Source organism: Acromyrmex echinatior, chromosome 3 (genome assembly GCF_024713525.1).
Source record: "Acromyrmex echinatior isolate Ae372 chromosome 3, ASM2471352v2, whole genome shotgun sequence".
Classification (NCBI taxonomy): Eukaryota; Metazoa; Arthropoda; class Insecta; order Hymenoptera; family Formicidae; genus Acromyrmex; species Acromyrmex echinatior.
In genome coordinates, this window is record NC_141854.1 from 22,758,194 (window position 1) to 22,773,947 (window position 15,754).

General features: G+C 33.2%; 1 long non-coding RNA gene across 1 annotated transcript; it reads left to right on the top strand.

Moving 5' to 3' along the window:
* The first annotated feature begins 2,537 nt into the window (after positions 1-2,537).
* Positions 2,538-15,221, top strand: LOC147910361 (uncharacterized). Its single transcript, XR_015544446.1, has 2 exons — positions 2,538-4,674; positions 14,474-15,221. It is a non-coding gene; the product is annotated as an uncharacterized LOC147910361 (long non-coding RNA).
* Positions 15,222-15,754: the final 533 nt, after the last annotated feature.

Consider the following 15,754-nt stretch of genomic DNA (forward strand, 5'->3'; position numbering starts at 1 on the left):
CATATAGGGTGGGCCATCTATTGGTACGTTTTTGAATTTCGTCGTATGGCAACACCGAACGAGCTACAGACCCGAAATTTTGACAGTTTATTAGTCATACCGTCCGCGGCACGAAACAACATGTTTTCTCTTGAAGAGCGTTTTGAAATTTTAAAAACTTATTTTCAAAGTCAGTGCTGTGTCGCCGAAACTGTACGAATTTTGAAAAGAAATATGGAGCACCGAAGGAGCTATACGCAAATTGGTGAGGAAAGTTCGTGAGAAAGGGATGTTAGTGGATGACAGAAGTGGTCCCAGAGCTCGGACAGTGCGCACACCCGAGAATATTGAGGCTGTGGCCCAAAGTGTGAGACAATTCCAGCTTTGAAAAACAATAGTCCAAAATGTCATTAATAATTGGGGTGACCGAATGGCATACTGTAAGGCCAGTAGAGGGAGCCACATGAACGAAATCGTTTTTCATTCTTGACGCGGATACTTTTAGCTTCACAACAAAAAAAAAATTAATAAAAAATATCAATGTATGCTCATTTGATCGCATTTTTAAAAACGTACCAATAGATGGCCCACCCTGTACATATGCGATAAACGGATCGAGTTTTTCGGAGCGGGAAGTTTTTCGCGACAACTGGAGTAAGTGCGTGTATTTTTTTCTCAAATAGCGCGTTTATCGTAATCATAAGTAACCGATGATTACCGGCCCGCAAATACTGTAATTAATACCGTCGAATAATTGTATATACTTGTCGCAAAGCGGCGCGAGCGTTTTTATTAAGTTGGTAAGAGGCCAGGTGCGAATACGTAGATGCGTTTGTAATTACAGCGTGTCGGAGCGTGCACGTAGAATTATACACTTCGTTATTCCCGCTTATAACGTATTACGACACGTCGCCGCGCGATGTATCGTGAAATACTTTTTAATATTTCCAAATAATGGGTAATAATCGATAATGACGGAAGAAATTCATTACGGATAGGGAAAGTGCACGCGCCGGATTTTGGCTCCACGCTTTATTCCACGATTTTACGATTGCTCCTTTTTTCTCTCTCTCTCTCTCTCTCTCTTTTACTATTGCACGCCGCGTGATACTTTTCTCCGGGATCGTTCCAGCGCCGAACAATAATTATAAGCTCCATATCGAGCACTGTGAAATATTACACCTATTATTACTCTGTGATTGATTTAACAACTCGTTGCTTCTCTCGTTTCGTAATCTCCCGATTGGACTCCGCTATGCGTCCGGCAAAGCGCATTTCCCGCGTTACAATAAATGGCTTATATTTTTGTTATGCAAGAAAGTGAGAATGGGGAACGCAATTATTTATAATTATTATTATTTATAATTATTATGCAAACCTTACCTGAAATATTCGTAACATCATACTTTCATTATATGTCATATATTTTAAATAAAAAATATATGACAAAAAATTCTTATTTATAAATAACCCCCCTCTCCAGTATATATACCACAATTTTGCAATTATATCTTGTACAAATAACAATTTTCCTTCTTAAGTATTGCGTGTTATTTTAGTGACGAAAATAATCGATCTCATATCGTCTATAATATAGACCTGAGCTTTCTTCTATTATATTGCTAATTTAAAAAAACTGACATCTCTTCCTCATGCGCGAGTTGACTTCTAACAAAAGAAATAATTCGACTCACATTCTCCTGGATTATTAAAACATCCAGGTCACAATACCGTCGACCTGCGCTGACGAATTCTAACACACTATGATAACAATAAATAATAACAATAAATGAGATCCGCTTTGTCTTCCACACCTTTGACTTCGATTCCATTCTGCTTGCGTCGTAACTCTATCAACGATCTCATTTGCGGATTAACCTCTCTCTCTCTCTCTCTCTCTCTCTCTCTCTCTCTCTCTCCTTCTCTCTTTTTCTCCCATCATCATCGCCAGTTTCTTTCTTTACTGGGTACCTGACTACACTGCCTCCGTCCTTCGCTACGTCTTTTTTCCTCGCTCGTTATTCTCGCTTCAATCTATTCATTTCTGTCTCGATATTCTGCTGTCTAGTTCTAGTCGACTTACGTTCACAATAGTAACGCCGACGCGATCCGGGTTCAAAATAAATTTCATGTCGAATGATTACGCGCTAACGGAACTGCTTCTGATCAGCTGTTCAGTGTTTACGTTCGCGGATGTCGTGACTCAAGCACATTTACAGATCGCATCGTTACGGCGCGGATTCCACAAGCTCCGTTAATAATGATAAATATGAAATACAATATATGAATTTGTATGCTATAATATATACAATGTTACATATAATATATATGTAGATGTAGAAATATAAATTTATATATAAATTTTATATATATATATATATATGTAATTGATATATGTAATCGGTACGTTATTTTTATTTGTATAATTTTTAAGTTTTGATGTGAAATGTCCACACTGAAAAAAATCTGTCTGCTAAATTTTAATAAACACTTGAATAATAATTAACTAAATGTTTATTATATATAGATATATATTTATTTGATGTAAAAATTATTAATTCGTTTTAAATAAATGTTTTATTTATTTTTTATCTAATATAAGTATAATAAATTTTTTCTACTCTTTAAACAGGTATTTATAAAATTTTTTTCACTGTACCTTTATGTGTAAATTTTTATTTATAAATTTTCTTTGAGACTAGTTTTTAAAAACAAACTTTTCATGTAAAGATATTTTGTGTCTCGGAAGAAGTATTTTATATTAAAACTTAAAGAATTTCAACAAAATGTTGTTACATTAAAAAAACGCGAGAAACGATGACTTAACGCCTTAGGCTAATCAAAGATCCCATAGTGGCAAAGTGGAACAGTATTTCTGGGGCATCCTGCATGATCTAGTAAGTTATATAATTGCAAAGATATCTGTTTACGCACACGTGGAATTAGATCCGTAATCCGCTTCGTAACTATTCGTCGCGCTATTTAATTCAGCTGGATCCAATCACTGTCGCGCGACGCGAGATGAATCTATGATGAATGATGAACCGGTATATACGGTATATATACCGATGATAAAGTAAATACAGAAACGATTTCGTAATAAATGAGTCAGTTCGCGAGTCAGCGTTTGATTCGATTAGCTTGCACGCGCGCCATCGCTCTTGCAAGATGAGAAACTGTAAAATTGTGCAAGACGCTGGTCCACACGCGTCCCCAACTTATCTTAATTTAATGGAGGCCCATTAAACGTAATCTTGAGTGATGTGACATGCCCTGGCTAGAGAAATCTTTAATCTAAAATTTTTTTTATCAAGGACGCGGCGCGCACGCGGTGTAAGCGCTTTCACTTTTGCGCGAAGTTCGAAACTGTACTTGTAGCAAAACGGGCGTCAATCAAACGAATTATATCACGTTAGATCGAGAAAAGTTTCATTCGGTCTTTAAATCTGTCTTCGTGCGGAACGTGTATTTTTTCTCGACAAATCATTATTCGAGCATTGTGAACAATTGATAACAGACTAAATTAAAACAAATACCAATTATTATACACACTTTATTCGCAATATTGATCGAATGTTTCTAGGGTATTTAAATTTAGATGTCGTTAATGTATTTAAATTTATTTAAAACTGCGTTATTATAATTAATAATTGTATTTATTACATACAATTTATTATTTAGTATATTATTTATTATTTATAATTACTTATAATTGTATTAATATTAATATTTATATAATATTATTATTTAAACAAATTCGGAGAGAGGAAGACTATTTCATACGTTCCCAGGAAAAAATGTTTTATATATATAGACATATTTTATACATATTATATAATTATATATAATTAAATATGAAACGTTTTTCCTGGGTTAAGAAAAGAATAATACATATAAATAATATTAGGTGTTGGAATTAATTCGTAGCGTTTTACAAGTGATGGGAAGTACTTTCATTAATGTATTTTTTAATGCTCATGTGAAATAAATAACATTCTTTTATTAAAAAACGCTACGAATTAATTCCAACACCTAATATATAAATAAAGTAGAGAAAGGCACCTTAGCATTGACGCTGTCGTTCGAAAACTCGCTGTCAAAAAAACATAAACGATTAACTTGGAGACGCAAGGTCGATCGAAGACAGGTAAAGCAAAACGAAATACATTAATCATGGTTCAAGTGAGATTTTATTTTCGCTGGAAATAGTAAAAAATTCAACGACGACCTGTCATGCCGAGCGTTATAGTTCGCTCGTGCAGTTACCCGCGCGTTTTACGTAACCCCCGCGTGCGCGCGTGCGGCAAGGACGGTCGTAGGAATAATTCCGCGTCAGTGTAAAATCAATTCGATGCCTCTATAAATATTAATAGATCCGGTGCGCGGATCGAGGATTCATGGATTTTCCCAGCGCAGCTTTGCGGCGCTCCGCCCGGAGGTAGCCGAGCCTGCCGAGTTCCGTTTGAATAATCGATACACTTATGGCTGTCGCAACGTTACTACGTCCTTGCGCTCACTTATAACGCGCATTGTCGCTTGCATCCGCTTCGGGTATTCACACTTTTATGCCTCAACGGATTGATTGTCAGGGCGACCGACTTGAAGCGAACGCGTAGGAACGTTGGCAGGATACTTTGACCTGCGTGAAATATGGAAACCGATTCTTGATCACTGCGTTTAAATGGAACTGGAAAGGTAGAAAATTTTGAAAGTAAAAATAAATAGATAAAATTATAAAGACGTTTAACGGTAGAAATATTGAACGGCTATTATTGATTGTTTCTATTTTTAAGATTAATATCCTATTTCTTATGTAAAAAGTCTGATCAATAATTTCTTTTATTCTGATAAAATATTTAGCTTTTTATAGCTTCTATCGCTTATTTTTAAAGTAATTAATTTACTTAGTCCTTTGAATAAGAAAGAGTTGGTGCTTCTAGTATTAATAATGAAACGTATGAATAATGAATGAGTGTGGCAAAGTTATAGAGAATTATTGGAAGTCTTAAGGGGATTAAAATTCATATAGAACGTTATTATAAAAATATAAAACCAAATAAAAAGTTAAATATTAATATGGAACAGATAAAGGAATTGCACGTATATTAACACGATAAATCTCCACGAAACTGAAAAAGGATCAAAATTAGTTCAATAAATTTTAAACCATAAATATATTTTTTATCGAATTTTCACGATTATTTCGTGATTATATTTGTCAGTAATAAGCTACTTTTCTCCATTAGCCGTATGACGATATTCGAATGTCATTTACAATTAATTGCTGTAAAGTGCAATTTAATATTGATTTAGGAATTGAGATGCTTTTAATTTAAATTTATATTTTCAGTTCGTGCGATGATATTAATGAATTTACCAAAATGTGCGCATTTGTGGGGCGCACCGCGATTTTATTCTCTCTTTTTCTTTTTCCCTTTCTCCCTCCTCCTTTTCTCTCTCTTTCTTCCATGCGCCTTCAATTTATCTCCATTATGTGCTCGATCAATTTAATTCATTGCGCTACTCCGTTCGTTGACTTCTCAATTCATGAATTATATCGAAGGATCCGTGATTCGCTCAATAATCAAACTAGTATTTTACTGATTTGAATATAAGTTTATTCTTTATTTTATGAAAGCTCAGAAATATATAATAAAATATAACATTAATATTAAATATGTCAATAGTTTTTAAATCATAAGTATTTTGAAGAAATGAAATAGTATAGGCATAATGTTTAGTTACATTAATCTTCGAGCGTGAAAACAGATAATAAAACGTCTTTTTTAAGTTCTTTTATCAAGTCTTTATTTCAACAAATGGTTTAACAAATTTTTTTAATTAAACAGTATCAATTTTTAATCTTAATTATCAAGTTATCTATATAAGTACTAATAATCTTATGATTATTGGATAAACTCTATCACAATTGAATTAAAGTAAAGATTGCAAGTTTAATTTATTAGATCTCCTTGTAAAATTTTTTCGAAGTCGCACAGACATCATCTCCGATGATAATTGCGCAACTGAATTTTATCGTAATCAAAGTAGATTGTAAAGAAAGTCGTTAATACTCTAAAAAACACGAACAAAAATAATTTTTTTTAGGGTAAGAACGATTACCTGTATTTCAACTTGCGACTTCCGCTACGCATCGGTGCAGCCGGAACACAAAAAAACGCGATTACCGCAACTTCGGCGAAATGCGCGATTTTTTTCGTGTCTGCTGTGCAAGCGTGACTCTCTTGTCGAAAAAAATACGAAATCCGCGTCGAAAGTTCAGACCGCAGAGCTATCAGAGCGGCAACTTACATGTGCAACCGCCTGCCGGGAATATCAATGCGAGTGCTATTCGAAAGAAAAGGAGAAGGACGAAAGAGCGCAAAGGCGCCCGATGGATCTCTCGAATGCGCGAGTGCATCCGACCACGAAGCACATAATAAAATCGCAGAAGAAGAGGAGAGTTATTCGAGAAAAGTGTCAGGATCCATCTAAACAGCAGATGATGCATTCCACGTTCGCAGCGACGGGGGTTGCTTTACTCACGAGCGGGAAATTGCGATTCTTGCTTGAGGATCGAACTTTTAAATCTGAAATCGGAAAGAATCCGACTCCCTTCGTCTGATTTATCAATGTAATACAGTAACAAAATGTGTATATTTGTGTGTGTATGCGTGTGAATGTGTACGTGCGCACGTTACAGATGCGAGGGAAACCTTTACGAGCGTGGAGAAATTGCTGCTGGAGAGATCATCCGGACGAATTATGGAGGTGGAAGTATAAAGGTAGGAAGCAGAAAGAGAGCAAGAGAAAAAGAGAAAAAAAAAGAAAGAGAGGGGAGTAACTAATGGAATCACGCAGCGGTGGAATCGGTCAGCAAAGGGAAGTATATACTTTCTTGATATTAACGAGTTAGAGCATTAAATTTAAAATAAATATATAACAGACGTAATTGTAAAATGAAAGTGAATTAAATAGATTATATAAAAAAGAAATATAAAAGTGAATTATAAAGATAAATTATGAGAAGAAATCGAACGACGAATCCTCTTGTCTTCACCAACAGAAGCTTATTATTCCTTATAGTTGCATGTAAAAAAATATCGCATACATTTCTAATTTCGATTTTGCCAAATAAGTAATTCTTTTATTTATACTTTCATTTATAATATAATTTTTTTATTTTTAGTAATTAATTCCTTTAAAATTAATAAATCCAATAAAGAATAAAGTTCGTTTATTTAATTTCAAAAAGTTTTTGTATTTAATTGATGTTAATTAAAAGAGTATATTTCGATATTTTGTTAGAATCTAATATGTGAGAAAAAAAAATTACCCTTAAAATTTTCTTAAGAAACCTATCAATGAGTTAATCCTGCAAAAATTGAATGCACTGTATATTACATTAGGAAATTAAATAATAACGAAGAAACAGAAAATAGCTGATTGAAGATTACATGACTGGTAATCATATATCCTGTGGTTAGAAATTAATGGGAAAAATTCTATAAAATCATAAATAAAAGCAATCGGCCTATCTCTGACGGAAACAGAATGAGGATGTAAAAATCGACCAGGCGCATTGATAGAAGCGAAATTCGCTCCAGGTGCATCTGCCGATCGGCGATCCGATTATATGCGGCGGTTAGAAATTTCAAAGAGATATCGATCGTAAATCCACTTTATTTATCTTGATGCGGTATATATATATATATATATATATATATATATATATATATATATAGAGAGAGAGAGAGAGAGAGAGAGAGAGAGAGAAGAAAAAAACGGAGATCAGAGAAAGGCAGGAGAGTGATAGTAAAAGTAAGCGTTGCGAAGATACCGGTAAGAGTAACCGGCAAAAGCGATGCACTCTCGAAGCATCGACCTGCGTATACTTGTGCATTATCTAACGCATATCGCACAGTTATATGCAATATTTTCCCCGGAATGGGAGACAGGAGGTTTCGCATATGTATATGTATGCATAAGCCGCTTTTATCTCGACATGAATTCAAGAATGTGAGAAAACGATCTCTCTCGTGGGTACTCGAAGGTATAAGATTGTATCGAAATTAATTACAGTAATAATATCTTAATGCAGGAACAACAAAAAATGTATGTAGCAGGAAATGGCTTTGCCGGCTTTTGCGCAAGGATCTAGAGGAATCTTTAAACATCTTAACAAATGTTAATTAGACTTTTATTTCCACGACATTTTTTACAGAAACATTTATAATAGTAATTAAAAGGATTGTTTATAACTGGAAAATTATTTTATTATTAGATTCATACATAAAGGATGTATAATTATATAACAGTCGATTATGGTACAACAGTTAAAAATCTGTCTTAGATTTTTTTCCGAGTTGAATATTTCGAAGATCGATATGTACAATGTTCGGGAAAAACAGCGCCCTGCGCTGGTTCAACATCATTAAATCTTTCGCACAAAAGCAGATTTTAAGGCAGAAAAAAACGCTGGTACTTAATTCACGCTAACAGAAAATATTCGAGGAGTTTGCCAAATTAAGTCTCGGGACATCTTTATGGAACAGCTAGAATATGTCAGTGCTAAAAATCCTTCATAAATTATAAGGAATTGGATAAAGGATTTAAATAAAAATCGCATAATGCGATTGCTTATCTAATCCGGAAAAAAATGTGGGTTGATTGATACGACATGCCGCACGTAATCCGAATGGGAATAAACAAATGCGTATTTTGTATTATTGGACATCGACGTAATTTGACAAAAATTAAAACCGATTGATACCAATCATTGATACTTCACAAACGCAAGAGACGTTAATAAATCTATCACTTTTGAACTGATTTTAGATTGTTTTCTCGGACAATTAATCATTTCTCTTAACTTCTTGTTAAGAGAGTCTTTGTATTACGCATTCTTTTGATATCAGTATGCGATAACGATGATTTGTTCGAACGCGTGGGTTTTTCCAGATCTGTGTCTTTATTAGTAGATTCAAATTATTTTGATTATTATATAATTATTATATAATACGCATACTTAATTCTTTACAGAAAAAAACGTACCTTAGTCTTTTTGTCTTTTAACAGTTTACAGTTTACAATTTACACTCTGCTTTAATTCTTCAATTTTTTTATACTTACATTTAATTTATTTGTATTTTATTCTCTTGTCTATTTTCATTTTTATCATTGTTTTTTCATATTTATTTTATTTAATTTTATTTATCTGACTACGCTTAACTTTATTGCGAATATGTGAGTTGCTTTGGTCAAAATAATGCTGTTACTTTCCTATTTGATCCATTCAGCTTACTAAGTCAGATAATTGTTAATTAATAAGTTTTGATCGTTTTGATATTGTCTTTTTGGATTGGTAATGTTTACTGCACACAATTGAATATACGAAACACGTATGACTTTTTGTATGATTTGTCTACGACTGATGTACACACTTATTCAATTTTTTATACATTAAACATTTTTTAGCACAAATTATCGCACTAACTCCTTTATTTTTCCTTGTTATTCTTTACAGAAAGAATCTTAGAATAATTTTATGCCTTTTTACTATATATATATATATATATATATATAGTAAAAGTGTATAATAATATTGGTATAATAATTTTATAAGTAATTAACAATTTAATTTTATATTTCTTATTTTTATAACGAAATCGGCAAAATCACGAATCCATACATAGATTTTTAGTTTAGGGATTCGGACCGAAAAGTTTTTTTGATTTTTTCGGTTCCGGTTCCGATTTAATAAAATAAAAATGTTCCAGTTTCAGTTTCGGTTTTTTTTACCAATAAAGAAAACCGAAACCATAAAAATTAATAATCGTAAATTATTTTTTTTGGTTTTTTCTACTCACTTGTTTTATTTGATTTATTCTTTAAATTTGTTCTATTAAGAAAAAGAAGGGGGGGGAGAAAGAGAGAGAGAGAGAGAGAGAGAGAGAGAGAGAAAGAGAGAGAAAAGAGCGTAGTCGAAAAGAGGCGTCAATTAATCGCGTGACTCTGAACAAAAATTACGTAAACATTATTTTAAGCATATTTCTCTCAATCCTTTCTTACAACTTATTTGATTCTTATGGATAGACCTTATTTATTATATAAAGTCTACATGTATTCTTGAATTTCATAATTTAGAATAAATTCTTGCAACATGTTGGTGAGGAAGATTTAAATAAAAGAAATATTAGTAAAAAAAGTTTACATTAAATATGTCTGGCGATCCCACCAGATTTCTTATATCATATGAGGTGTTGGAGATATTTACATTCTAATTATTAAGAGAGCTGGCGATGGAATACTGAATTGAATATTGGTGATTTGAACGAAGGAACGGGCAGAACAAAGACTAAGAACAAGGATAAAGATTAAAAATTAAGAACTGAAAAAAGAATCGAAAAAGAACCGAAAAAAAACCATAAAATTTTACCAATTTGGTTACGGTTGCGATATTATAAATTATACAAAATTTGAGTACGGTTTCGGTTTCATTAAAAAAAAAAGGATTCTGGAACGATTTTCGGTTCTGATTTCGGTTCGGTCCGGGTTCCTAGTTTAGCAAATTGAATTAACAAACAATATTTATAATTTCTTTTTATCGGACATTATAACAAAACAAAATATAGTATAAAAAAATGAAATATAATATATTACAAAATTATATACATAGTACAGCAGACGTGCAAATATTTTTTTCTCACGCAGTGGCAGCGTGGGACTACTTTAACAGGCGCCTTTAACGTCGATAACGGTTTTATCAGGCTTTTTTTCACGATAGTGCGGTCACCGCAAATTCTTTTGATGACCATGTGAAAGCTACTCGTCACCCGTAACAACGACGCTCGTTATTTATTCATGGATGCGTGTGAAAAGTGTATTTTACGATTCCCAAATAATTCCAATACTTCCAATCGGAGCACACGATCGCGCGTAGATGCATTCCGTGGGTCAACTGACCGCGACGACCGAGAAGAATTCAGCCTATTGCGATCTCGCAACACCGGCTGAAACTTTTCGTCGACCTTGCGTAATCGCGGTCACGCGTTCCGCGCAGCCGAATTCATCGGCGATCGACCGGATAATCGACCTAATTTAATCAATTCGCAATGCGCGATTTTTTCAAATAAAATTATTAGATCTGCCATGTTCGCCAAATAAAATATAAAACAGAATTTTAAAAAATCGAGGCGAAATTACCGCCACGAGTTTCGACATATTCTTTTTTCACTTATAGAGAATAATCTTTCCAACTATTTCTTTCTCAAGTTTTCCATTCTATTTAATACAAAGTTGATTAATGAAAGAAACGACAAACTTGAAACTTATGTTATGTGAATGTATTTTTCAACACAGCCGCAGAATTAATCAGTGGTCAATCAATTATCTGATTTGGTCAGATCGATGTGGAAGTTCTATCGAATTCGTGAAATAAAATTGAAAACAGAATTTCAATAAAATCGAGGTAAAATTATTGCTGGTTTTATATTCTTTTTTTCGTCTAGAGAGAAATTTTTCAAATTCTTTTTTTTTTTTTTTTAAATGCTTTACTTCTCCGAATTTATTTAATGCAAAACGGATTAATGGAAAAACAATGAATTTGATCAAGGATGGCCAACTGATCCTGGCACGCGTGCTGTTAGTGGCACGCGAAGATATTCTAAAATTTAAAAATAAAAGGTGACAGTAAAATAGCAACCGTACTCCACTAAAATCTATTTTTTATTTGCACTCTCTGACTGCGCTCATTTTATTCATTTTTATGCTAAAGACATTAGGCTTGATATTTCATTGTTGCATTTCTGTCACATGACAAACATTTTGAGTATATTAATTATGGCCATCAAATAATTTTCTAAAGAATTCTATCCGGTAACCAATCAAAGAACAAAGTTAAAATATTTTAAGTGCCAAAACGAACAAAATACATCCAATTTCTGATTAATCTACTGTGATTTATAATGATTTATTTTAAAACAAATGTAAAAGAAATAAATTTTATTAAACAGAAGTCTTTTTGCTTTTATGTATGAGAGAAGAAAATGTTTTTTTTTTTTACTTAATATTTTGCAGCAAAATAACGTAGTAAAGCTGGTTTTGAATGAAATCTCCATAATGCATGCTGATCTAAACGTTAGCCAGGATTGGCAACGTAAACTTATCTCTTTCTCATAAAATATTGTAAATAAACGTGAAATATTTTGACGTATTTTTGCACAATAGTCAGTTTACAAAAAATATCTAAGCAAGCATGTAATTAACCTATACACTAAAAATATTAAGATAAGTAACTCAAGAACTTGACATCTATTGAACTTGATCTTTATTAACTCTAATGTTTTTTAATGTATATGTCAAATACTTTTTGATACATAGCAAGCTGATAACATGCTTATTTAGAATGCTTTTTGTAAATTGGCTATTTGTGCAAAAACAATTTTCGTGTTTATTTACTTTGTAAAAAAAAAAAGATAAGCTTGCATTGTAAATAAATGGAGGATTTGTGTTTAGCGCACATAATATTTGCACGTGTGCAATTTAACAAACAATACTTTATAAAATTTCCGTAATACAATTTCCAAAATATTTTCGAGTGTTTTCGGATATAAAGTATAAATCGGAAAAAGGCCTCTTGAAACGTGTCGCGCAAAAAATATTCGCGAAGATTGTTAATCTGTACTTTTAAACGAGGAATTCGGAGTAATTAACCGAACGAGGGATAGCAAGAGTCGCGAAATACACGATCATAAATTACAAGGATTTCAGCGATTACGAGTTCTCTCTCGTCGAAACGCTTTTTATCGTGGAATGCCAATCACGTTTTGAAGTACGTATCGATAGATCTTTCCAAAGCTGCCGATTAGCGTTGCTAAATTTACATCCGTGTTTTTAAGACGAGACAAAAAACATATATAATAATTTGAGAATATTTTTGGGTCCATTAACATACTCGAACATGATTACCATACGAAATTTATGCATTCGGTTGTTAATTCGCATGATAAGTTAAAATCCGAGAATTTTGCAAGAATGCGATAGACGTTTAAAAAAATAATTCAAAATACGAAATGTTTAATAAAATATAAATGCTAATCAATCCGATAGAGAGATTCGATAGATCGTTCGATCGTTCAGTTTATCGGTCTTCAATCTAGGAGTCTATTATTAATCGAGTGTGGAATTCCTCGAGCGATGTAACGTTGTTGCGATTGTAACCTGTACAAAAAATATATTTGTGCTTAAAAACTGGTTTGTGATTGAAATATTGATTTCTATTTTTAACGACCAAGTCACACTCCGTATAAATATATTTTTTTAATAAATAAAAACGACAGACGTATATATGTGTGCAAAAATTTTTTGCATAATATATGTATATCTGTATAATCTGTACGTACATAACAATTTTTTTTCTCCGAAAGATAAATCTCCGTGCCGATGTGTAACATATAAATATAGCTACCAAATCTAAATAAATTAATTTGCATTTTTAACCGCGAGTGCTTCGTATTCGAAACAGAAAATCGCTTGTTGCGATAAGCGAATCTCCGGATAAAGCGCAGCTCGCAATTAACCATGGCACGTGGATACTTGAAGGATTTGAAACAATGATGGTTTTTCGAGGAATTTACGTTTCTAAGAGAAAACGAAAGTAAACAAGCAAAGCGATCTAACGTCTCGTTTCGACACGATTGCATTCGAAATTTTGCGGCGCGCTTATGCAATATAACCGGCATGAGCGCGGCGTGGCGTTCGGGAAATCGTGGGTGCAAAGGAGAAATTTATTCGACGGCATTGCGTCACGGCACACGACCGCGAGGTTTTATTCTATCGGATGGCCTCTAGGACACGCGTACACGCCACGCACACGCACGTATGTACGCACACTACATATGTACACTACGCGCGGGCGCACAGGGGCGTTGCGGAGCGGACATGACAATTCATATTGCAATTAATTGCCGCAAAACGCCACTATTACGAAACTGTCGCGAGTGAATGTCATGACACGATTGTACTTTCGATCGATCTGAATTCATAATTGCCATCGCCGTCGCCGCCGCCGCCGCCGCCGCCGCCGCCGCCGCCGCCGCCGCCGCCGCACGAGAAACGAGTTTAATTACACGCTACCGTAACGGGTTATGATAAAATGAGATTTCGTTTTCGAATACCGGTTTAGTAGTCGGCTTACCTCATACAGCTGCACTAGCCTCATGCAGCTGTAACGTGCGAAATACGCGCCACAGAAGCCGCGCGAGTTCGCGGCTAAAAATGAAAACGACACGTACGTCGAATATCGTCATCGAAAGTGGTCATGATCAATCAAACAAAATTTGATAGGGACGTGCAATTTTCTCTCGCTAGAATTTCGAAAATCCGAGGGCCAGAGACCCGACATCGACATTCTTACATATATAGCACATAGATCTTCAAGAGACGTTCTGAAAAGCATTCTAAGAACGTCCGAACGTTCTAAAAATGTTCCCAGGAAGGTTCTATGGGATAAAAAGTGTGCTGTATGGGAATTGACAGATATTTGTGGAGCTCCGTGGAAGCGTGTAAAATTCGTGTCTGCTTCCTCAACGATTTTAATGGAATATTATATCACGTCGATTCGTTCGTTCTTTCAAATCATAAAATTATTCAATATATATAATGACAATTTTATATGCAAATCGTCACGTAAAATTTATTCAATATATAATGAAAATTTTACATGCAAATTTTAGATCCATCTAAACCAGATATTCTGCTAACTATATCATGGAGATACCGTCGGCCGAATAAAAAAAAGGATAGTCGTTACAATGTTGGACGATGATAGCTGCAAAGTTATTTTACTGCTTTTTATTAGAGAGACCCTCCAATAAGAGTCTGAAACCAGATTAGGGGGTCTCTAGTTGAAAAAACACGAACCGTAGTTTTGTATGCAGAGTAGTAATTTTAATAAAAATCTACGAGAGAAGAACATATATTTACTATTCTATCTATTTTTCATTTCGTTCTATCTTTTTCTTATCTATTTCTCTTTCTCAGGAATTGTTAAAACATGGCCGATCAATCAAAAATGGCTTTCTTTGTTCAGACTCTTATTAGAGGGTTTCTACTCTCAACCGAACATTTTATCGCAATTTTTCAGACAATGTCAATTTTACAATATTCTGAGTTGAATTATTATTATTGTACTCGTAAATATATTTGATGTATATTGTACAAATAAATTACTTTCTAATTAAGATGAACTTTGATTTAAAAAAATATTTTTATAAGTTTTCCCTCGAGAAAGCAAAAAAATAAAAAATTCACCGATTTATAAAAAGACCTTTAATAGAAATTTAATTTATCTACATTTAATTTCTAAATTTCAAACTTAAAATTTTTAGATATTTTAATAATTAAATTAAAAATGTATTAAATGCGTAAAATATAATTTACTTTACATAAGAAGAGAAAAAGAAAATTTTTTAAATTTATTCTCGTAATCGAAGCTTGATTCGGTAAATATTTATTCTATGATACACTTTTTGAAGTGAAAATAATCTTATATGCTCTGTATAATTCTCTCATATGTAATTTTATAGATATCGATCTCCGTACAACTTTTACTTTTTCAACCTATATAAATATAAAAAATTCTGCTGTTACGAGAAATTAAATTATACATAACCTTTAAATACCTGTTGGAAACAAATGAAAGTATGAATTAAATATTGTTTTAATCCTGTTTCGCAATATATTTTTGTTTGAATTATTTTTTGTATTTTATAAA